The following is a 25,871-nucleotide window of genomic DNA, read 5'->3' as shown; positions in this document are numbered from 1 at the left end:
AGTGGCTGCGTGAAGAGGTTGAGGAGAAATGAAATCACTTAGAATTAGACAGTAACAATACTAATTAGTATTTGTATAGCCCTTTACTGTATTACTGGGAAATGACATTGAACCTCGGCTCTTCTCTTGTTGAAGGAAAGAATTCAATTAAGAGACAGAATTTTGTGCAGAATAAAACAGCCCAGAAATTTATTAGTAAAATGGAATAACATGGCGTGGGCTGACCCAAAGGAAGGAAGCAGCTTTGCCTTATATCATATAAAGGCTTTTATTCCTATGAGTAGGATCGCCTCCCCCTCTCCCTTCCCTTATCTCTTTCTCCCGCGAGGTGCCTAGTCTTCTCTGGCTCTCTGTGATTTAGAGGTATGTGTAAACCTGGAATCCTGTTGGGCTAGTAAAGTACTGGTGATCCTGACAAACAGGACGTGCCCCCCTTCCTCTAACAACGTATCTCTTTGATTTACAGGTATGTGTGAGCCTGGAGTCCTGCTGGGCGGCTGCCAGGGGTCTCCACCCAGGTAGGAACTGCAGCAAAGGGCTTTCTAAACCAGGACTAAACTTCTCCTTTCTTTCTTTCATTCTTTCTTTCATTCTTCCCTCCCTCCCTCCCTCCCTCCTTTCTGTCATCTACCGTATCACCTTGACAGTTTTTAGAGCATTTCTCCTATCTGTGAACCTCAGAGCAGTTCTGGGAGGAAGGGAAGGAACAGAGGAAGATCCCTATTTACAAATGAAGAAACAGGGGCTCTGAGAAGCTCAATGGCTGGCCCCAAATCTCCTATGAACGTAGGTCTTCTTTTATTTAAGCATCTTGGAATGCATTTTATTGTTCAGTAAGAAATTCAAAACGGGGCCGGCCCAGTGGCTCAGGCGATTGGAGCTCCGTGCTCCTAACTCTGAAGGCTGCCAGTTCGATTCCCACATGGGCCAGTGGGCTCTCAACCACAAGGTTGCCCCTTCGACTCCCGCAAGGGATGGTGGGCTGCGACCCTGGCAACTAACAACGGCAACTGGACCTGGAGCTGAGCTGCGCCCTCCACAGCTAAGCTTGAAAGGGCAACAACTTGACTTGGAAAAAGTCCTGGAAATACACACTGTTCCCCAATAAAGTCCTGTTCCCCTTCCCCAATAAAAAATTCTTAAAAAAAAAAAAATTCAAAACAAAGTAAACTAGAAATGGCAAAAGGATGTTTCACCGCATCTTCAAAGATTTTGTTAGGTACATGTGCAAACACAGAAACAATTACATGTTTTTTTAAGTTGAACTAACAATTTGAATTTCCCTTATATGAAGTTGAGCACCATTTCATGTTTATTGGCCCTTTGGTTATCTTTTGTGAAATGTCTGTCAAGTCACTGCCAGTTTTCTACTGAGTTTTCTGCCTTCCTTTTTATTGATTTGTAAGATTTTTTTTTTATACATTCCAGATTTAAGCACTTTGTGTCACTGATATGTCCTCCCAGCCACCTCTAACCCCACTCCCATCCGAGTCATTCGTTCCCTCTAACACTCAGACTCCTCTCTCTGGGCACTGGCCACAATGGGGACTTAGAGGGAGATGTCTGTAATTGTCTATTGCTCCCTAAAGACGGGACCCAAGACACCTTGTTCTCATGACATCCCAAAGCCTGGCACACGGCAAAATACTAATGGATGGAAGAATGGCGGGAGGGAGCCAGGAGTTAATTCCAGGGATGGTAAAGAGACATCAAGCTCCTGCCCTTGTGGAAACAGCTATTTCTAAATTAAATTACAACAGTGATGACACCGCAAAACAGAAGGCCTAAGTAGCACGAAACTGCTGATACAAAAGGGACAGCTAGCTGGCTTTGGTAAAGGACCTATAGGACCTGAGGGAAAGAGCTACAGCTTCTGATGATGGAGTTGCTGCTCTTTGCCACAACTGAACCAGGTGGCTCTAGACAAGTCACGTAAGTGACATCAGTGTCCTCACCTTATAAAAGGGGCCCAGAAAGGGCCCTCCTTACCTGTGGGGGGGTCACTGAAGAGATACAACCAAACTCCCACCCAGGGCGGTGTCCCATTCTACCACCCCGAAAAGTTCTGAAACCCAGCAAGGCCTCCAGAACCATCCCTCTCCGGTGAGCCTGCAGGACGACTGAGGCATTCCGAACAGCTTTCCAGCCTTCACGTTGTTAACACTAACACCCACACCCACCGGCAACCATCTGGACTGGGAAGTAAGGATGCTGCTGCGTGATTATCTAGATCTGACCCCTAAACCAAGGGCCTTCGACACACAAGGACCTGGCACCACAGAGGCCTCCCGGCAGATGCTCTCGGGAGTATCTAGACGCCACGGGGACTGAGCTTGAACACAGCAGGCGAGGCCACGTGCCTGTGTGCATGCGTGCACAAACACACACACACAGAAGGTTATTTTTAACTTATCCATCCTGTTGTCAAGGAGACTCACAAAGGCTGCCAGTTCCCAAGGCGAGGGAGGGCAGGAAGGAGCCAGGCAAAGCCCCTGCATGGGAGGGGCAGGGAGCTCTGGCTCTGTGCTGAGCCCCCTGGACCTTCCAGGCCCTTTTTATGCACATTAGCCCAGCACTGTTTCCTGAAGCACCACCATTTGTGACTCCTCTCCTTCTGAGCCAGGATGGGTGAAATGCAGACAGGTCTCCTGAGGCAGAAAGCAGCAGGAGACAGAGAACTGATACAAAGCTACTGTGACTGCTGTTATTTCCAAGAGGTCAGGGGGCCTGGGATGAACAACTACTAGGAAATTAAGTAAACGCCCTGAAGGCACAAGCCTGAAGGAGATTAACTTCCTAGGTTTTATCTGCCTACAAGCAGGGTCGTGGGCCTCACCCCAGATCACTGAAAAAGCGTCCCCACAGCCCTTAGATGGAAACTCCCTCTGAGCAGGAGACCAACACCTACACAGACAACCATTCTCCCGCTGATGGAAGCGCAAATCCCTGCTCAAGGGAAGGGCACAGCCCAGGAACTCATGGACAGGGAGGAAGCAAATCAGACCGCACTATAGGCTCCTGACCCCGCCCCCAACCACCACCACCAGGTGTCACAGCACAGCAGGCCAAGGAAACAAAAACTTAAGAGAACCTGGAGGCCTACAGGGTTCCAGCTCCTCCCGACCTCATGGGCACAGGCCTTGCACTTAGGCCTTGCACATGGGCCGCTTATGCCTGAGCAAAGGACTCCGAGTGCTGGTGCAGCTTCCAGTGTGGGCCCGGGAGGCTCCAGGGACCTGGGGCCCAAGTCCCTGCCCAGAAAAAATCTGTCACAGGCTGGACCAAGCGTCAGAGGAGCTGAGCATGTTCCCTGGTTTGCTCCTCCAGGGGGAAGGCAAGACAGGCAGGTGGGAAGGAAGGCTGTCTGCAGGAGGCAGCAGCCAACCAGGGAGAGCAGGGCCCAGGGCCCGCTCTAATGCTCACTGCACCCAGCACAGGCCTCCATTCTCCGGTCTTCCCGGTGGAGAAAGGAGCCCTCCTCTCAGACAGTTGTGGGGATGATCAAATGCAACATCCATGAAAGTCTATGGACACTATACAGGGACTGAAGAGACACCCCCCCATCCCTCAGCGGCTGCAGCGCCAGCACGGAGCATGGGACAAGAGCACAAGAACCTTCAACACTCACCCAGGCACCCCGGGCACCCCCGAAGGAGCAAGGAAAGCCTGGCAGCCATCAGACCTTGCTGGGGCCCATGTGCTAACCAATTATGTGAGCTCCACCATCTGCCGGCCTTGCCTCCTCTTTCACACCTTCCATTCATCCAACTGGCAGCCCCAACTCAAAACTGATCTGCTTCCCAGAGCTACCATAGTGGCGGAGGCCTGAAGCGCAAAAGCGGCAGCACGGATTACTGCTCTCTGAAGGGGGACATGCGCAACGCAAACCACTGAAGTGTAGAAAGAAACGTTAGAACTTATTTCTGTTTATCTCGTTTGTATTTTCTTTCCTGTGTGTGCTTTATAATGGGCCGATCGGTACATGTATATAACTTAGGAAATTTGTGCAATCTGGGGCACAGGGTAAAAACATCACATACATGTCAGACACGGTGGTGTGTCAGCGGCCATAGGTGCCTTGTTTCCCATTGCACTGAGCAGCATCTGGAACATAGCAGGTACCCAAAGATTTGTTGAACCACTGAGACAAGAAATCCTACTTGACCTACCATGGACCAGAGTGTCCGGACCGCACTGAGAGTATGACGGCACCCACTCTGATTTACAGCTCCCATGCCAGGACCCATGCAGCAGCCTCCACGGTGGCCCTCGCAGCAGGACCAGGCCAGTACCCATTCCCGCCCCGCTCCCCGCTGTGCAGTGGGTCTGAGGACCCAGCTCAGTCGCCCTGGGACCAGCACAGGACAGCGGGGAGCGGCTGCATCAAGTTGTCTCAGCACAGCTCCCAGGCAGCCCCTCCCTTCTTCCCTCCTTTTCAACCCAAGGGCCCAGATCAGAGGCCAAGTGGAGTACACCCTGTCTCTCAGATTCTGTCTCAATCATCACCCATCCTCCTCCACTCCTTTAGCCATTTCCCAAGGGGGTTGTGGTGCTGGTGTAAACAGGAAGCAAAAGTAGTGGTTTAAATGGAAGGAAAAAAGCTCTCTCAGAGGCCTCCTTCCTTTTGGTTCACTTAGACCCTTCAGAGAAAAGGCAGAAGGACTGAGGGTGACGGATACATGGAATCTCCGGGGTACCAAGGCTCAGGAGAAACTCATGCTCCAAAGGCCCCACCACCACCTTCCAGGACCCCTCGCCCCGCCACAGCTGCCCAGAAGCCAACACCAGCACCGACCTGGCTTTTACAACAGCACAGAAGCCTTCCTTCAACAGAGGCAAGAGAAGGCAGCCAGGGAGGGCCAGAGGCAACAGGGGGAGGGAGGGGAAGTTCCTTGGGGTCAAGGTCTGGCTTTTCCTGGCCTGGGGAGCGGCCTGGCTCAGTCCGGAAAAGCAAGCGTTTGGAGAACTCATTTTTACTGTCATTCTCGAGGTGGAAACCCTACCTCTTCCCAGCCCTCCCAATTCTCAGGCTCTGCTGAAGGCCTTGGGCTCACAAAAGCTTGCTGGGCAGTGTCCCTTTCAGGCTCCCTTTTCGTCACCAGTTGGTCTCAGGGGCCCACACTCCAACCTCAATATTTCTCAAGACTCCACAGTGACACCCACAAGTGGCCATGGTCACAGCTTGACCAAAAAAGCGTGGCTGTGGCCGGGCTGGACAGGAGCCCTGGGCATTGTGTCAAGCGGCTGCAGGCAGATGGGACTGACCCCACTCCATACCCCGTTTCTTTACCAGTTGCCAACTCAGTAGTCTACCTTGATAAGGAAAACATATTGATAGTCTGCTCCTGTTTGCCTAAAGGGAGCTAAAAAGTAGGGAAAGAAAATAAGTGGTATCACCCACTAGGCTTTTTCTTCTTTTTCAAGGCAACTTCATTAAAAGGTAGTACAGTAAGTCCTCATTTAACGTCATCGATAGGTTCTTGGAACTGCAGTGAAGTGACACATAACGAAACCAATGTTACCACAGGCTACTTGATATAAACAAGAGTGAAGTTCCTACAGCATCTCATTACCGTCATGAGGAAACCACGCTGAACAAAACAACGCTACCCGAGGACTGGCTCTACCCAATGCCCGGGCTGCTGATGCTGCCAACAACTCTGTCCGTTGCACAGGCATGGCATTCAAATTTCTAAGTTTCATTTACTGAGTGGCTGTAACTTATACAAACTGTTTGGGGGGGGGGGGTTGCATTGCTTTAAATGCAAATTACAAACCTCTTCCTGGAGGAAAGTCATCAGGCAGAGCCTAACCTTTCTGCTAAATATCTGCTTGCATCTTAAGCCTTGTGGCAGCTGCCAGGGCAATTCACGCCCACTTACAGGCATGTCCCAGGGAGAGAAATTACCAGAGGCAGGTTCATCCTTAGTAAGAGTGTCAGGGACCTATGTGTCCCTCTCACTGAAAAAGCCAAGTACGTATAGGTATATGAGTGTGTGTGTGTGTGGTGTTAGGAAGAGCAAAGAAACTATTTCCAGCTTTTTCTAATGCTAGCTCCACTTGACAAGCTCCATTGTCAGAACAAAGCATCAAATAGGAGGAGCCCGAATCTGCTCCTATTTAGACTCACCCCCAGGTGATGGTCCTCCAACAGGCTCATACCAATAATGTGATCTACAGAAAATGCGTTCAGCTACCCCAGATGGACTGCTGCACTTCAAGTACCTCCACAGATAACTGCACTCTATATCAAAAAGCTCCAGAAAAAGGACAGGAAATGACGTGTGTGGCAGATTTGGCTTTTTAAAACCTAACTCTGGCTATGAACCATTTCACTTCCAGACAATAAGGCACTTTCCATAATCTAATTTAGGCTTCAAACTCATTAAATGTAAGGACTGCCTTATTCATCTTTGTTTACCTTGAATCTTGCCTTGAATCTGGTAAAAAAGCTCAGAGTGTTCTACCAAACTCACTGAATTTTAATGAAATTCATTAACTTTATCTACGAGGCCTGGAACAATGAGTGCCAGAATTAGCCAGCGGAAGACAACCCCAGAGCTACAGTTATACAAATGCGACTAATGACTAAAAGCCTCTGATTTCAGCCCCTCCCAAAGGTAAAAATGATTGAGGGGAGGGCAGCCCCCAGGGGGCACCCATAAAACCCAAGGTGGTGATGAGCCGCATTTCCAGACAGCAACTAATGTGTTGCCAGGAATAATGAGGAAGGAGGCATAGTGAAACCTTTTAGAGCCCTAAATGGTTCAGTCCTACCCTACAAAATGCATAGGTCTGTGCACATTGCCACTCTTTTCCCTTGAATAATGGGAGATGCTCCAGGCAGTCAGAACACCTCTGTCCTTGGAGCCGATCAGACTGCACACAGCACGGCCCCTTCACGCTAACACTTCACGCTGCACTCATACTAAGAAACACCTGTGTTCTTCTTCCTACCATCACTATTACCTAAAATTATTACACGACGCGTTTGTCCGTCTCCCCCACTGGAACATAAACTCCAAGAGGGAGGGACTTTTACTTTTCACTGCTATGTCCCCATGGCCTACACCACTGCCTGGCACATAGGAGGTCCTCAATAAATGTTTCTCCACAAAGGGAGGAAAGGGAGAGAAGATGCCAGGTTAAGGAATAACTAAGGAATGCTCCACTTTGGAGCCTCCACTTAGATTAAAATTGTAGGCATAACTATCACACAATAGCCAGCCACTTTGCACAAAATATCCACCTTACCATGTTTACACAGATTTGTAGGTTCCGTAAGTGGAAGGAATGTGAAAGTCTTAAGAAAGCCGTAAGGATGAGCCATCAAACATGCAGAATAGAGGTGGGTAAAAGAATGGAAAGAAGATCTCCAATATCTCAAGAGCTGCTGACTGCTTTCCCCGTCACCCCCTCACCCCCAGCGTTCTTGCAAAAAGGAAATACAGGCATACCTCAGAGACAGTGCAGATTTGGGCCCAAACCACCGCAATATAGTACCACAATAAAGCAAGGTGTGCCTATGCATTGCCTCCTGCAGCTTGGGCTCCTACAAGCTGAGTTCCCTGCCAAGGTGGTTTCTATCCAAGCAAAAACAGCCAGATGCACAGACCAAAAGAGAAATTACTCACTTACTTAGTAACAAATGCAACAGTAACAGCCACTCAAACTTCACACTGTGAACAGGCTCTACCCAACTCCATCTCAGTGGAGGATTGAGGTCAATGAACGGAATAAACTATAACAACTCAGTTGTGGGGTAATAAAGAAAAATCTGCTAACTCATACTAAAATTTCTACAAAGCCGAACTCAGCTGCTTCATCAATGAAAAATAGCCTTCTTTTAAATGTCTGGGGTAGCAAATCTTCTATCCAAAGATTATTGTGCAGCTCTGCAACAAGGACACTTTAACAGGATACTGTCCTACATTTCCTTTGTTAAAAAACAAAATTCAGGGGGACAACCAGTGGCTCAGGTGGTTGGAGCGCCGTTCTACTAATGCCTGCTCCTATCTCCAAGGTCGCTGGTGCGATTCCCACATAGGCCCGTTAGCTGTGCCCCCTACAGCTAGATTGTGAACAACAGCTCTCCCTGGAGCTGGGCTGCTGTGAGCAGCTGGAGGTTGGCGTGAGCTGATGTGAGCTGACCCCAGCTGCCGTGTGCCGGCGTGAGTGACCGGCAGCCAGCGTGAGTGGCCGTGGGCTGCTGTGTGTGCTGCTGTGGGCTACCGTGTGCTGCCATGAGCAGCCGGCAGCCGGCGAGAGCTGCCGTGAACCAACCGGCCACCAACTGCCTCAGCCAGGGGAAGCGCAAGGCTCCTAATACCACCATGGGCCAGGGAGCTGTGTCCTACACAACTAGACTGAGAAACAACGGCTTGAACTGGAGTGCGGGGGGAGGTGGAAGAAGGAGGGAGAAAACAAACAAACAAAATTCAGATGAGTACATTTTAAAGATCTTATTGGCTTTACGAAATGATTTATGAATCAGGCAGCATCTAATCTAGCAGACAGAAAGAAGCACCGAGGAGCTGTACAAAATGAAAGACTTTAATCGGTAGAACAGAGGGGTACAAATATGTTATATTAATATCAGGCAAAAAAAAGAATCACTAAGTTACTCTGGTTATCACAAGGTCACTTTCCCTTAGGGGATGGCGGGATCTATCGGGCAAATCACCTAATTACCGTGTTTCCCCGAAAATAAGACCTAGCCGGACCATCAGCTCTAATGTGTCTTTTGGAGCAAAAATTAATATAAGACCCGGTATTATTTTAATATAAGACCCGGTATAATATAATATAATACAGTATAACATAAGACCAGATCTTACATTAATTTTTGCTCCAAAAGACGCATTAGAACTGATGGTCCGGCTAGGTCTTATTTTCCGGGAAACACAGTATTGCTGATCAAGTGGTCCTGACTGACTTAAGACTTTGCTTCTGGGAGAGCACAAATTCTAAGTCAAGTCTCAGTTTGGTGATGTGGGCCTTAGTATAAGTGATGCATTTTGTACCTGTTGTCTTGTTAACATCTTGAATCTCCACTGCTTTTCATCCTGTGCAGGAGCTAATGACTAAGGAGGCTGTCTGCCCCAGTAATACAGACCCTGTGCGTTAGTGCTCAGGTTGGAATCTTGGAGTTTATCCTCCTTTACTATCAAGACACTGGCATACCTGCCTTGAGAGCGTTTCCCATCTGTCTCTCTCCCAGAGAACCCTGTCAAGGGAGAGCTCAGCAGGCCGAGGCTCTTAGAACGAGGCCTCAGCTAAGAATGGACAGAGCCAGAACGGGCCACAAGTTCACAGCCTGAGACTGTCCTCGGGCCCAGTGCCCAATCAGGGACCCTGGGCAGAGACCATGGGACGTCAGCCCCAGTGGTTCTCACAGCATTTACCCTGAGCATTCTGGCTGGGAGCAATGACCTCACAACCAGAAAGGCTTGAGGACGGTGAGCCAGCTGAGCACTTACGCCCTGCAGGCGGGTGTTCTGGAGCCTGAGGGGGACATGGGGGGGGGGGGGAGAAATCTATCCAGAGGCTTCTACAGGCTGGGAAGAAGATGCAAGTAGCACAGCACCGTGCTGCACAACGAGGGAGGGGAGCTGTGCACACCCAGTCCAGGCCACCTGTCATGCCTGCCTGCCATCTATGCCACTGCAGTTTAATTGGGGGTGGGGGCAGGGGGTGAAGAGGATGAATGCCATGAAAGCCTCCAAACCATACAACCTCCAGAGCAATGAGCAGATGTACACAACTCATGTTCACAAAACACAAACAAAAAATATTCTTGGAACTTAAGAATGGTCTTATTGAAATTCGCTAAAGCTACTTTAATAATGAGTATCAATCCTGTCAACACAAGAGGGAGTGAAAAACTAGACATAAAACCAAAAAGGCTGCCACTGACTTTCCAAAGAAGCAAGTCACTTTATCTCTGGGAGAACAGTGTCCCAAAAGCATGGGGAAAGGGGAAACCATTACTAGCTGTGTGATCGTTTAAGAAACCATGTCACCTCTGGACCTTGGCTTTTCCATCTATAAAACAGAAACAATTCCCATCTCAAGGGTATTGGGGAGATAAAGTAAGGCTGTTGTTCAAGCTGTGGGTCGAGACCTACTGGGTCTTGAAATCACTTCAGTGGATCACAACCGGCAAAAACTAAAATAAAACATGGTGCCAGAAGTCAGGTTAGGGGATACCTCTGAGAGAAGGAAGTGATTAGAAGAGATGACAGGGGAGCCTTCCCAGGTACTGGTAATGCTTTGTCTAATCTGGGGGCAGGCTGCAGAGATGTGCTTACTTTATGAAACATCCCACTGTATAATTATGACATAGACACATTTCTGTTATACTTCAATAAAAGTGTAACACTTCAATAAAAGTTTACATAATAGGTAGAATAAGAATCAAAACAGAAAACTTTTGAATGTATCATAGATAGTAAAAGTACTGCTTCATGAAACTTTTGTTTCAAAGTAATTTATACATACAACCTTGTATTGGGACACAGTGTAAAATGCATTTATTCCTGTGCACCAAAAAAGCCTGAAAGGCCTGAGGCAATGCAGAGAAATATGTTGTAAACTAAGTCACCATACAAATGTTGGGTGGGGGGGAGACGGCAGGAATAAGGCGGAGACATGGCATTATTGACCGTTTACAGACGAAAAACTAGAACATAAAAACATAGCGCCTGTGTGGCACAAAAGGCATTCGAAATGACGTGCTTCTCCCATTATTCTATTTATATTTGAGACTTACCCACACCTAGTTTCCTCATTTAGAAGCCTTTTTTCATTCCATAATCCTCAGGAGGAGGGAAAAAAAAAATCAACCAATAAAGCAAAACTTCTGCCTGAAAACTAATTCTTACTCCAGTCCAAAGAAACTAATGATGAAACTAAATGATGAAACTGATTTCAAACCTAGTGATGTAACTAAAGAACACTAACACAAACCAGAAACGCTGTCTTTAAACCCAAAACCACAGCACATGAGCAATTATAAAGCTACTATAGTCTGTGCTCCCCACCACACACAAAAAAAATGTTTTCCCTCAAAGTTATCAAACAGGTGGGATTTGGAGATGAAAGACTGAAAGGAAAGAGTTGCAGTTCAGTGGTCTTGTCACTCCCCTACTCCCGGAGTTAATTTTTAGCACAGGGAGTAAGTTAAACAAAAATGTGCTGAAATCAAGGTCACTATTGATGTATATTTACATTTTAAATTTCAGTAAGTTTTAATTTTGAATTCAGTAAATGTAATTTATTTAGGACATTTCAGTAAGTTTTAATTTTGAATAAAATTTAAATTTTACTTATCTACAAATCTACATAGGAATAGTAATTTTTATGTTTAGCATTTAAATTTTTATGAATTTAAGTTTCTACTTGACATTCTGTAGTGTGTCCAAAATTTGTGCATCTGATTCACTTAGTTTTACTGTCGTTAATTTCATACAGTCTAAACACTTTTAAACAAAATATTGGGACTGAGTCTAAGCACATCATATGTTAATGTAGCATGGTACTTCAATACTAAAAATAAACACTGACATGCCAATATTTTCTCTTTGCTCCTCAACTCTGGTCACAACTCTGCTCAACAAATTCTTCCTGAAACCAGAGAGGCCTGGTTCTCATGCTCCCCCAGTTGCCAATCTTCACAGATGACTTAGCACCACTCAATCTCCTGACAACCTCACGTGCTGGGAACAGCCAAGACTGAAAGAGGCCAGGAGTCTCCGGCCAAGTAAGCAAGAGAGCTGTGCCTGTGAGATCTGCCTACTGTGTGCCCCTGGGACAGTCAGTTTTGCCACTCTGCCAGGAACCCCCAGGATGGATCAACACGCCTGTACGGAATTACACAGAAGCTACAGAAATCCAAGACAAGGAGCCTGACTCCAGAGACTGCACCTGCTGAGGAAAGAGCAAGAGACAGGACCTAACCAGGATTTGGACAGTCGATTTCCCCAGAACCTGGAGAAGGGAGAGAGATGAAGAATGTGTGGCGGGCGGCAGGAGTCGAGAGGGTTCCACAGAGGAGCTGGGGCTGAGCTGGGCCTCGCAGGCCTCACACCGCGGCAGACTGCAGGGCCTGCGCTGAGATGTCCCTTCTGCCAGCTTGCAGCCCCAAGGAACTCAGAGGCCCCTGTCACCACTTCTTGTCTCCAGAACGGGTGCAGAATGAGGCAAGGGCTCTCCCACCCCCCGGGGCCCTGCTGGCTAACCCCGAGATGCTCACAGTTCCTCCTGTGTTAAGGGCTCTTTGGCCAAACCACAGAAGAAATGACTGGGAGACCAGGAGACCAGGAAGGCGGAATGGCTATGGCAAAGAGCACGAACACAGAATCAGCGCAGCTGAGTTCAAATTCTAACTTGAATTTCAGGTCCTTTCCCTCATCCCTATAAATAGGAGCCAATACTTCTGATAACCCAGCCAGCCCTCTTCTAGAAATGTACGCGAGTGGCCAGCTGGTCACTGCATGGACAGGCCCTGTAATAACATCACAGCCCTGCTGAGCAGCCCCCAGGCCCCAAGTCCCCTCTAGGCTATCACAGTGACGTGTCTGTGAAAAATGAATAATCATTTAAAAAAATCCTTTCAGAACAATACCATAGTTTAGACCTCTCAACTTCTTTAACCATTAAAAAACAACAAAAGCCTCTTAAAACTCAGTAAGAAAATTGTGAACATGCCAATAGACTAGCAAAAGAGAAAGACAATTTGCCAAATACAAATAACCTGTGTACTTATTTAACCTCACTAATAATCAATGACATAAAAAATAAAACGGTCATGAGAAACCATTTTTCTCACATCAGATTGAATGAGTGGATGAAAAGCATATTCACTGTGGACTGGGCCTGGAGAACACCAGTACACTTGGAGGGTACTCATGGAAACGTAAATTAGTACCACCTTTCTGAAAGGCCATTTGGAAATACACATTAAGAAGATGGTTCACATCTTCTCTGATCTAGTCATTCCATGTTGAGAAAATGCTCTAAGTAAATATGTAGAGAAACACATTATGTGAGGATGTTCATTAGCATTATTTATAAGAAGAAACAAACTATATGTCCAACAAAAAAAGATTCTGCCATGATCTATTTAACAAAGATAGGGAGGAATACCAAAATGCATTTTAAAACTTTGGGAATAAGATTTAGTGGAATATGATGACAATGTTAACAACAGTTATATTCCGGGTAGTGAAATTAAGATAAATTTTTTATACTTTCATGTCACCTCCACATTTTCCACAAAACAAGTATTGCTTCCATAATTGAAGAAAGTACAAAATGAATATATCTAAGCCCCTCACTCCTCTGTGCCAATCCTGTTGTATATCCCATGTATCCCCGAAAATAAGACCGGGTCTTATATTAATTTTTGTTCCAAAAGACACATTATGGCTTCTGTTCAGGGGATGTCATCCTGAAAAATCATCGAGGGCTTATTTTCTGGTTAGGTCTTATTTTCGGGGAAACATGGTAGGTTTCATATGATTTCAAATACACTGGTTTATGACTTAAGTGAAGTTGTTTTAATCCACTTATTTATGACAATGACAAAGATAAAAAGAAAAGTTGTTTTAGAAGTAAAATTGTTTTGATATAAGAATGTCAGGATGTCATCATTCTATATCTATTGTCATTGAGAAGCAGTCAGCAGCCCAGCAGCCCAGAGCGTGCTTATCCATAAGAATGTGTGGAGAAGCAACTATGGCAGGGGGATATTTAGACTGTAAATACTCAGAGTTTGTGAGCACCACTGAGCTTTTAGGTGACTCTCCCTAACCTAAAAACTCTCCAAAGACCCTTGGGGTGTTGGCACTGGTCTTGGCGAGGGGTTCCCAGGAGACAGCGGTGATAAGCCCACAGCTGGCGCTGTGACAGCGGTCAGCCTGCCTAACAGCACTGGCATCTTTGTTCCCTAGCAAAGTGTTCAAAATCAGCTCTAGGTTGGACCCCAACTCTCCTACAGATTTTAACTCATATAAAAAGGTACACCTCACATTAAATTTGGACTTTATTCCTCTCACCTCCCCTTGCCTGGAACAACAGTGTGATTATTCTGTCATTTGTTTGAAGTATGTTATTTCTTTATTTTGCTTATTAAGAGATAACCTGTATGCTGCTGGCTTGTGAAATTGTTGTAATTGCCACAGGGAACCCATGTTAAATAAATTGCTACATAGCAAAGACAAGTCAGTCTCTAAGCATAACTTTTGCTGCCTCCCAGAACAAAACAGACACCTTTACTGGCTTCCCCCGAAGCTCTCTGGCACTGCCCTCAATGCCTTCCCATTGCAGTCTGGGACCACTGCTGACTCATTCTCTATTCAGCTTTCCAGGCACATTCCTGCTCCTCCAGCTCAAATGTCCACCCCCACTAAGACCCTTCCTCCATCCCTGCCCAGGCAGTGCTAAATACCTCGGACTAAGGAGCGAGCCCTGGAGTCACGCAGATGAATACATGAGACAATATGACATCCTTCAAAGCAGCCAGCAGAACCAGCCCCCAAGTTCAGCTTCCACAACCACATTACCCATACGTACTGGCTTATTTTACTGCACCTCGCTTTATTGCACTTCACAGGTGTTGTGTTTTTTACGAACTGAAGGCAAGACCCACTCCACCAGCAAAAAGATAGCTACTCACTTTACTAGGATACTCGCTTTATTGTGGTGATCTGGCATCGACCCCACAATATCTTCAAGATATGCCTGTACTGAACTCACTGAAACTAAGATTATTGGTCAATGAAGGCTGGAAATCCTGGGCCAAATTTCCCTGAAAAGAAAGGATTGTGTAAAATCTCAAATCATCCTAGTTTTCCATCCCTTTTTGACCCCCCTGGACACTAAAAGTCTTTGTTTTCTCAACTTCAAATGGTGGCTCATTCTAGTGTTTTGGATATTTTCTGACCAAGGAGAAAGGTGCGTCCTGTTTTAGAACACCAAACCCAATAACGAGACAATTCTTCCTGAGACCTAGGAAATAAGATGTCTACCACAGCTACCGGGACCCAAGTGGGACCCTCCGCAATGATGTCACGTGTCTGGTGATAAGTCCCTAGGAGAGGCTGATATCTTCGGAAGAAATGATTCTCGCTTAAAAGTTCTCAAAATAGCTACTCCCCAGTGGTACCTTCCAACAGACCACTACGTGCAAATTGAAAAGTCTCTGTACAGAGAATTCTGTGGAACAGAGAGGAGATAGCAATGGCAACTGTTCAAGAGAAAACTGGGGGTTTGGCTGACATTCCTGTGAGAACACAAAGCTCACGTGGCCCTTGGTCTCCCGAAACTATAGGAGGGAACAAACATCAGTCCAAACACAGTACACAACAATTGTAGTGGGAGATTCTATTAAAAGTAGCCAAAGATTAGCAATGAAGGGGCTCCCTGGGAGCACCCTCACACTCAAAGCGGAGTGGGACACTATAAACCTACAGTGGAGGGAATAGAGAACATTTATGCCGTGGGAGTTGAGCCCGTGGAAAATACTGGCCCAGGGCAATCAGAACTCCGGCTGGCCAGCCTGCCTCCCTGAGCCTCTTCTCACATGCTGCATAATGGGGCCATTTCCCAACCTTACCCTATAGTTACTTTCCCACCAAGTACCTCTTGTTTTGAAGACTACTATTATTTTGAAGACTGCATTTATTAATAACTGATTTGTTTCTCCAGAGAGAACTGCCCCGCTGCACTAGTCAGAGCCTAACCCTGGCATCCTCATTCGGCCCTTCAGGCAGCAGGACCCCTGGTTCCATGCCAGTGTCTGTGCCACACCTCCAGCTGGTTACCGCTCCGACGGCTGGGTAACATACATTTCTGCTGCATCGGTGGGAAGAAGACACATGTGCAATGAACGCATTTATCCAGTCATCCTATTAAAAGCAGCATCATTTCTGGTTATCTTCAACACGTAATTTCCGCACGATTTTGTAAGAATTCAAGATTCTCATTTTAGGTAACAATTACTGTTCTGTCCTACTGAGAGCAAAAGATATGAATTTGATGAAGACGGACATGGTGCTGAGGGCCTCGTTTTTCCTCTACTTTTATGAAAGTGGCGCTGGACATAGTCATAGCTACAGGGTTGCAGGGAGTTTCCTACATTTTATTTCTTTGTTTGCCGAACACTTATGTACCACACACCAAAAGATCCTCAAAGCCTGTCCTTCAGGGTTCTCCGACTGAGGAGGCAGCTGCTTGTGTTCAATCCCCATCCCCAATCGTGCAGAAGGGTCCCCCTTTTCCTTTTGCCTTGCTCGCAGTGAATCAGCCACCTGCCACCACTGGAGGAGACCCTTGACCACCACAACTGGTCTCCTTTATTCTCTGCCTTCATCTTCTTCTATCTAGCTTTTCCTGTTTTGTAGATCTGCTGCTAATTTCTAATAGGCTTCTTCAGGCTTTTGGAAGTGCTCAGAAACCCCTGGTTACCCCAACATCCATTCTTCTTTTCCTCCATTGTAACCCCAATGCTTAGCCAAGCACATGGCCATCTAAAAGGGGTATTTCCTAGCATCCCTTGCAGCCAGGTGAGGACATGTGGCAGAGTTCTGGCCAATGGGATGGAGGCAGAAATGGTGAGTGCATTTTTTAGGAAGTGTCTTTACAGGAAATGAGCAGGCCTCTTCTTTCCCCTTGCCTTCTGCTTGCTTTCTGAAATATGGATATGATGGGTGGAATTCCAGCAGCCATCCTGTGCTGGTGGTAGAAATCACATACTCAGGGTAGCTTCTTTCAACTCATTAAGAAGGATAAGTTGACGTCTGATGACGTCTGGATGGTGGCAGAACGGCAAAATAGAAGGGACCTAAAGCCGTGACACTGTGAAGTTGCTGGAATGCTGACCTCCAGACTTCTTTTATGTGAGGGAGATATACTTCCATCTTGTTTAAGTCAACTATCATTTCAGTCACTTCCAGTTAAAAGGGGTGGGGACTACTTTTTAGTATAGTAGCCTGAGACTTTGCTGCAATATTTAAAGAAATAGATTATAAATACACAGCACTAGTTATTCTGTGAGGTAATAGAGGCTAAAAAATATCACAAGTGAGAGCTTAGCAAAATCCACAAAATTGCAGATCTATGTATAAAAGTTTACTGTTAAAAAAAAAAGTTTAGGTTCTCATCACCTTCTGAGATATCACCTTCCATGAAATAGTTTTTGTGGACAAGATAAAACCACATCTACTCCTCATTCTACTTGACATCTCTGTGGTATTTGACACTGACCTTTTCTTTCTTCTCAAAAACATGTTCTTTCAGGCTTAGATAGCACACCTCATTCTCCTGACTCTTTCACTGGTCTCCTACCCTCTCCTCTCCTCCACCCGCCAACTCAAACCAAACACAGTCACTTTCCAGGATCTGACGTCAACTCATCCTTCTTAACAGCAAGAGCAGAAGCCCAGAATTCACGTTATCAATCAAGAGGAACCATTTTCATCTGCCCCACACACACACACAAAACAACAAAAGTGTAGCAACTACCTGCTTCTAATGTTGTAAGACCAGATCCGTCTCTCAAAACTCAAAACTTCCTGTTGACGATGGCAGACAGAGCTCATGCCTTTTGACCTCAATATCCCACTGAAATGAATGTCAATGAGTACAGTAAGGAACGAAACCATGGCCTTAGACAGAAATCGTAGGGGGCAGGAACCATTAGCAGACAGGCGAGTTCAACAAATCCCTGGATGACAAAGTTCTGAACTAAGAAGGATGAAATAAAACAGAGAATGCAGCCAAGAGTATATACTTCAGGAAGGCTCCAGGGAAAGTAGGAGCCCTCGGCTCTCTGAAACCCTGGAGAAGCTGTGGACTGAGATCTGACATATGTGATGGTAGATGAGATGTAAGGGGTTCTGCTCCCCACCTCAACGTAAAATGAAACCAGTCAGGGAACAGAGCAAACCTATCAGGCAAACCTCATCTAAGCACACAGAAGTCTCAGTCTAATCCCCAGTGTCAAAATGCATGATACCTGAACAAGACAGGAATCGGAAGGACGGGTAGGAGGCGCTCTCACACCCTATGTTGGTCAAGAAAGCCCTATAGACAGAACTCTATGGGTCTAACAGCTCTAGGGTTATAACAGCCCCTCCCCTTAACTTCCTCTTCCCTCTGTAAAGAACTTCCGTCCTCTTGGTCTGAGGAACTTGCATATGACTCACCATGGCTGCAGGTACCAGATCGCAATCCTTTTAATTTTCCTGAAAAAAATCATTTTTGCTGATGAAATACCTAGTCGACGTTTTGTTTACGGTAGGCACATTCAGGAGAGAGGTGAGCCAAGACACTGCTGCGTGTCTCCCCCATTCTTTCCTGTCTGAAGGGGAAAGTGTATTTGGATCACCTTGCCCCCACCCCCACCCCCTTCGTTGTGTCCGTCTTCCACCATTGTACTTGAAGGGGAGAGGGAAGACAGGTCACCAGACCCAGTGAGGCGACTCCTGGACCTCAAACTGGGAGGTGGAACTCTGAGCTGCAGGCAGTGTGATGGCCGAGGCGGGCTTTTGTGCAGCCTGCCTTGCAGCACGTGATGCATCCTGCCGGCTGGACGAGGAGGAAACTGGATTAAGCAAGCACACCCTGCACACCCTCCTGGGCTAAGGTTTCCCTGGGAACATATACATGATTGTTAACACACGAACTTCACAGAGTGCACAGGGTCCTCAACATGTTTTCAATGTTTACATAGGAAAAAATGTGTATTTACGTCTCAAAAATCCCACATTTTTATTAAAACAATTCATGGGAAAATTTTTGAGTTACACTTCAAGTAACACTGGGAGAAGGTCAAAATCATTAAACAAATTTCAAATCATTGGTCAAATTTCCAAAGGGATGTATGGTCTCCAAAGGGATGGTATTTTGAGTCATGTTGGCAACATCCAGTTTGTGACGATATAAGAAGCTTTCTTTAAACAAAAAAAATGGCCTGATGTCTTATACCACCACACAAAGAACTTTTTAAGGTAACCATTTGGTTACATTCAGAATGAAGTGGTTTTCTTTCATTCTAAAACATGGTCCTCCATGGTCCTGAGGCAGAGGAAACCTTGCCCGCTCAGGAAGCTCTACATCACCACCCAAACAAAGGTGACTCAGTTACCGAGTCTGACAATCCCCCTGATATGGACGCCATCATTAGGGTGACTGCATAATGTAACCTCCAAACTGGGACACTAAAGAGCAAAAATGTCACCCTACTCATCATCCATCGAGTCCACACCCATTACCAATGACTGCTTCAACCCTTCTCTTCCTTAGTGCGTAATACAGTTCATTATGGCAGCAGTTCTTGAATTTTTATCTCAGGGCCGTTTTACACTCTTAATTTACTGAGGACCTCAATTCTTATTTACGAAAGTTCTATTTATCGATACTTGCCATTATTAGAAAATAAAACTTGAGAAATCTCTAAAATACAAGAATACACAAGTATAGTAGTTCCTCAAAAAAAAATAAACATGGAATTACCATGTGATCCAGCAATTCCACTTCAGGGTATAAGCCCCAAATAATTGAAAACGGAAATTCCAACAGATATTTGTACACCCATGTTCATAGCAGCATTATTCACACTTTGGGTTGTTTGCAGTTTGGGGCTACTACAAAAAACAGTTTTCAATATTCTAGAACTTGTGTTTTAGTGAACACATGTACAGATTACTACTGGGTAATCACCTACGAATGGAACTATTAGATCCTAAGGTTTGTGTATTTTTAGCTTTAGTAAATATTGCCAAGCAGTTTTCCAGAGTGCTGTACCAAATTTATACTCCCACAAGCAGTAAGTGAAAGCTACATTTGCTCCACGTATTTGTCAACCCTTAGTATTTTCAGTCTTTTTAATTTTAGTCATTCTGGTGGATGTGGTGATATCTTATTGTGGGTTTTAATTTGCATTTCCCTGATGACTAATGTTGTTGGGCACATTTTCACGTATTTATTGACCATCTGAAGTACCTATTTTTCTATAAAGCTGTCTTTTTTATAAATTCATTCTGTAGGAATTCTTTATAGATTCTGGATATGAGTCCTGTGTCAGATATATTTTTTATCAATATCTTCTCACTGCCTGTGGCCTTCCTTTTCACGCTCTTAATAGCTTAAGAAATAAAAGGTCTTAATTTTAATGTAGCTCAGTTTATCAATTGTTTCCTTTATAGTTACTGCTTTTTAAAATAGGAACTTCTAAACATCACTATACCATTATCACACCTTAAAAGTTAACAATGCTTTTATATTAAGTATTCAAATTTACCCAATAATTTTCTTTCTAAATTTGATTGAATCGGGATCCAAATAAAGCCCAGAAATCATTAATATGCCTTAAGTCTTTTAATCTGTATAGGTTTTATCCTCCATGTCATCCCCTCCACTCCCCTCTCATCCCCTTCACACACACACACACACACACACACACACACACACACACACACAAAATCTTTTTTTTTTAAGTCGGGGAGACTGGTATTTCCTTGCCATTTATTTTCTAAAGCAACCAGGTTATTTGTCCAGTGGTGGTTTTCAATGTGTTCTTCTGTTCCTTGAATTTTCTGAAAACTAGTATTTAGGACTAGTCTTGATCAGGCTCAGATATGATTTTTGGACAAGATTCAGTAGTATCGCACATGTCCATCAAGAGATACACAGTATCTGGCTGTCTCTTTAACGGCAGCAGCGCTGATGGCTACTGCCTCGTTCTATTAATTCAATGGAGGCTGAAAATACTAATATTCTATTAATAATTTTATCACTCCTTTTTCATTTATTCTATAAAGAGAAACTTCTCCTAATCAACTATTTGGGAATGCTAAGGTACAGTTTGTACAGGAAAGGCATGATAATGCCTCAGGACAACCCTCTTCTAAGTCCCATTTTTCAAATGAAAAACCTGAGGCAAATTAGCAAGGTTATAAACCAAGCAGTCCAACTCTAAGTCTGTACTAGGCCATAATACCTCTCCTAAGATCAAGAAACTAGTGAGTATTTGTGGGGGAGAAGAGACCACACAGATAGACCCTCTTACAGTTATGGTGGCTACAAAGTTACTGAGGAAAGGAAATATATTATTTGTATCAAAAGTTGAAAAATGTATATCCCTTTTACAGACCGCAGTTCTAAACACAGAACTTATCTAAGGATAGCATGCTCGTACAGAAAGTTTTTCCTTTTTTTTTTTTACAAGGGTATTTCCTGCACTCTGCTTACAATAGCAAAAAACTTAAATACTTCAATAAGATACAGCCACACAACAAAATGACATACAGCCATTAAAAATGATGCTGGGTTAAAATTTTTAAAGATCTTACTTAATGTTTAGGGCATATCCATAAGTTAAAAAAAAAAAAGTTTTAAAACAGTAGTACACATAGTACAGGAATGTGCAGTATGTATAAAAAGAAAGAATACACACCAAACACTAATAGTGGTTATCTCTGAGTGGCAGGATTAAGGTGATTTCTTTCCTTTTTGGTGCTTCTACAATGAGTATCTTTTATTTTCATCTGTTTCTTTTATAATTAAAAACAGTTTGAAATAATGTTTATAAAGAACTTAATGAACCTTAACAGTTTGGAGAAATGCTTCTGACAGCATGAAAAGGCGTTTGCCCAATCAAACTACCAGATCATTCATGGTAGCCACTATTAAGCCACATATAGCAATATGCATGGGAGAGATACCTATTTGAACAATGGTTGTTCCTTTGAATGATGGGACTGTAAATGGATTTCATTCTCATATGTACACATTTCTGTGATTTCTACAATAAATACTAGCCTGATGAAGTGTTGAGATGGGGAAGGTTTAAAATGGACTTAGAGAAAATAAGACTTAAGTAGGTAGAGCTGGGAGAGGAGTGACAAAGAAAGAGAACATTTGGGGCCCAGCAAGGGCCGAGATCCATGTCACAGGGAAACCCAAGCAGGAGGAAGGAGCTGCTTGAGAAGGCTAGAAATAATCAAGTTTAAGAGATCTGAGGAAGGGTCAGAATGCTTCCCCCCACACACACACCCGTACTTCACAGGGTGGTTTCAGAGCTGCTAGAACATACAAAGGAGAGATGGACTGGAAGGACGGGAGAACAAATCCTGGAGGGAGAGCGTTCTAGTAGAAGGGTTTACAGCAGTGCAGGTGTCAATTCCTGAACGATGGAAAATACACAAGGCAAAAGGTAAAGAATCCAGGTAACACCTGGTTAGAACCTGTGACCAAGACTGGGTGAGAGCAGAGAGACACAGGGACTAATGGATTTCAAGCTGCAGCAGCAACTCAGAGATCTGATTCTACTTGCAGAGGAGACAGGAGAAGGGAGGGTCAATATCTAAAAAGACAGAAGTCAGACTTGAGACAAAGTAAGTGTGCGCTGACTGAGGGACATGCACCTAGAAATGTCCTGCAGACCCTGAAGCCACAGGACTAGCAGGACACAGACTGTGGGGAGGAGGCCCTGACAGTCACTCACTGAGGGATCCAGGGTCAATGACAGATGTCCTCATAACATCAGAGACCCAGGAGCAGAGTGTTGCCAGTAAATCTCAGGTCTCAAGGGCTCGTCCAAAAAACAGCCAGATCTTCAGCGAAGCTCCAGCTGGCCCTGTGGTGACTCTAATACAAAGGGCAACAAATCAAAAGGACATCTGAATTTGGAAGGAACAGTCAGGTCCTTATGCATGGACAGCAGCGCTCATGAGCACGACGACCTGGACCAGGGGCTGCGTCTGGGCCGGAGAACTGGATAGGAGGGAAGGAGGCGCTCACAGGGTACCCTTTGCACCTGTCAGATTCTGAACCATGCATTACCTAGTCAAAATAACATAATAAAGTTTAACTTTCTTTAAAAGGTCACTCAACTTAGTGGGCCCTATGCCATCCCCAGTGTTGGGGGAAACAGCATAAGAACAAAGATCAGGGACTGGCAGGGTAAGCTGCCTAATGGGGACCAGGTCTGCCCTCGCAGGCACCGCACCACCACCCTAACCAGGCAACCATCATGTGACAAGGTTTGGAAGGCAAGAATTCTGCCCAATGCCAGGAACGAATTAGTATTCTTCCAAACAGACCCTGGCAAAATTAATAATCAAGAGTCAGGGTGTCTCTGTCCCTTTTCCATACCAGAGGCAGTATGACACACGAAAGGCTGTGCTCTCACCCCCAGCAGCCTCCCGTGCCAGTGAGGGAGGCCGGGCAGGCTGTCACAGCACAGGGAACGGGTTAAGCTGTGTGCAGGCAAGTCACTCTGCAAGCCTACCGACTGGAACGCTAACAAGTTCAATACACTCCCCCTGTGTGGATCCTAGAAAAGGCAGAAGAGTGTGCAGATCTGAAATATTGACACATATTTTCAAATGGTTTAAGGGACAATTATTTGCACTGTGAAATTAGTTACGAGTCATTTCGTAAGTTCCCAGATGCAATCAGCTATAAGATTTCTTCAAAACAGTGAAGAATAGATTTGGAGCCAAAATTGGCATAAAATCCTGGATATTTTCCTCATGAATGAGAAGACACCAGCCCTCCTTCCTCAGAACTAACAGCGATTGTATACGACAGACCCTGGATTCCGTGAATGTCCTAAGGAGAAGGTGTGTAACACTGAATGACTGACTACCGTTTGTTTCCCCGAAAATAAGACCCTACCAGAAAATAAGCCCCAGCATGATTTTTCAGGAGGACATCCCCTATTCAGAAGCCCTAATGTATCTTTTGGAGCAATAATTAATACAAGACCCGATCTTATTTTCGGGGAAACATGGTATTGCTAAAACAAACAGTTCTGATTCGAAGAGTCATCAACCAGAAAGCATAGTATATTCTGAGCAGCCTCACACAACAGCTCGGAGCAAGGAGCCTGCACCGCACAGGGAGTTCCTTTCCCTAGTGGCTGCGCCCAGGGCTGGGCTTCAAACTATATAATCACCAGTCATCCAATAACCAGGAAAACTGGACCTAATCAACTTTTTCTACCAAAAAAAAATTGGCTCAGAATCTCCATATTTACTACCTAAGAATTTACTTTTATTTATATATTTGGCATTTTGAAAGATTTATTTTTGTAGCCACATAAGAAAAATAGGTGATATTTGGGCATTTTTCTACCAAAGTCAATCAATGCAGAAGCTTTTAAAGTCTGTAAATTAATTCCGTATATTGAAGGCAGCATTATGTAACATGAGAAAAAAACAAGAATTAGAAAAGCTTCATACTATTAACCATTCTGCATCTAACCAGCTGTGACCTTAAGCAAGTAAACTCTCTGGGCTATGGTATCCACTTCTATAAAATAATGACCTCTAGGATCCCTCCTCTAACATCTGATGAGAGCTATTTAACATTTTTAAAAAATATAAATTATCCTGTATATGGTGATAAACGAGAACTGACTCTGGGTGGTGAACACACAATGTGATAGATAAACGATGTATTACAGAATTGTACACCTGAAACCTATGTAACTACTAACGATCGTCACCCAATAAACTTTAATTAAAAAGGAAAACATATATATATATAATATATATATATTATATATATATATATATACACACACAAATTCTTCTAATTAAAAATCACAAATTTGTGCAAACACCAAACATTCTAAACAAAATTTGCTTTTTTAAAAAATTAACTTTGGGACTGCCTGATCGCCCAGGTGGTTGGAGTGCTGTCGATTCCCACATGGGCCAGTGAGCTGCGCCTCTACAGCTAAGATTGTGAACAACGGCTGTCCCTGGAGCCGTGGGCTGCCAGGGGCTGCTGAGTGCTGCTGTGGGCTGCTGTGTGCTGCCATGAGTGGCCGGTGGGCAGCGTGAGTGGCCGGCAGCTGGCGAGAGCTGCTGTGAGCAGCTGACTAACAACTGGCAACCGACTGCCTCAGCCGGGGGGAGCGCAAGGCTCCTAATACCAGCATGGGCCAGGGAGCTGTGTCCTACACAACTAGACTGAGAAACAACGGCCTGAACCAGAGATGGGAGGAGGAGGCAGAAGAAGGTGGGGGGATTAACTTTACTCATAAATTGGGGAGTAACTGAGTTTTTAAAATAAAAGTTTACTTGTTTGATCAACATAAATAAGAAACTTAAAATGGTGGGTTATCGTATGACAAATCAATCTTTCACATTCTCTCTCTAAGTCTAAGAACCATAGTTCAGGCTCACTAATTTTTCAATATCCAAAGTACTTCTCAATGTAAAAAACTGTTTTTGACAGGCATAAAGCATTTCTTCTACATCTGAAGTACTTAGAGATCTTAAAATAAGATTTTGTTTCAGTAGTTCACTCTTAAAATTCTATCAGAAAAACCAGTTTTTAATTATTCACCACTGTCCTGAAATATATTCCAGCTAGCTAGTGCCAGGAAGGGAAGATACTCGTGTATACAGCGATGCTTCTTCTATGGTGAAAGCTTCACTGTGATTCTGAGCTCTGAAAAGTTCAGCAAGAAAATGAACTGAAAAGATAGATCACAGAAGGCCAAGCCCTGTCCATACACTTTCTTTAAAATAGGAAAAGAGTACTCCAAACACTTATAACTTGAAGATTTAATCATCTTCCAAGAGCGGAAGGTGAATATTAAATTTTTTTTCCTGTAACATTATATTTCAACCAGAAACAATAACACATTGTTACAACATCTGCACTACTTGTGTAACATGCATACTCATTTAATCCACATGAATATACTCTGATGCATATACTATTTTACCACCCCAATTTTAGAGATGGACAAACTGAAGCTTTTATACAAGTTGTGATTTGCTCAGTTACACAACTCAAGAGACAGAGCCCAGGCTCAAGATGAATCCAGCTGACTCTTAAACCTGTGCTGG

At 44.6% G+C, this 25,871-nt stretch overlaps 1 protein-coding gene across 1 annotated transcript in view; it reads right to left on the bottom strand.

The window, feature by feature from the left end:
• The window catches only part of CDS2 (CDP-diacylglycerol synthase 2), a 49,891-nt gene that overhangs the window by 21,216 nt on the left and 2,804 nt on the right, over nt 1–25,871 (bottom strand). The gene's annotated exons all lie outside the window — the stretch shown is intronic.

The sequence above is a fragment of the Rhinolophus sinicus genome, chromosome 13, assembly GCF_057876585.1.
Source record: "Rhinolophus sinicus isolate RSI-liver-muscle chromosome 13, RSI-T2T, whole genome shotgun sequence".
Taxonomy (NCBI): Eukaryota; Metazoa; Chordata; class Mammalia; order Chiroptera; family Rhinolophidae; genus Rhinolophus; species Rhinolophus sinicus.
The sequence above is the reverse complement of the archived record's forward strand: the minus strand, read 5'-3'. Positions and strand labels throughout refer to the sequence as shown.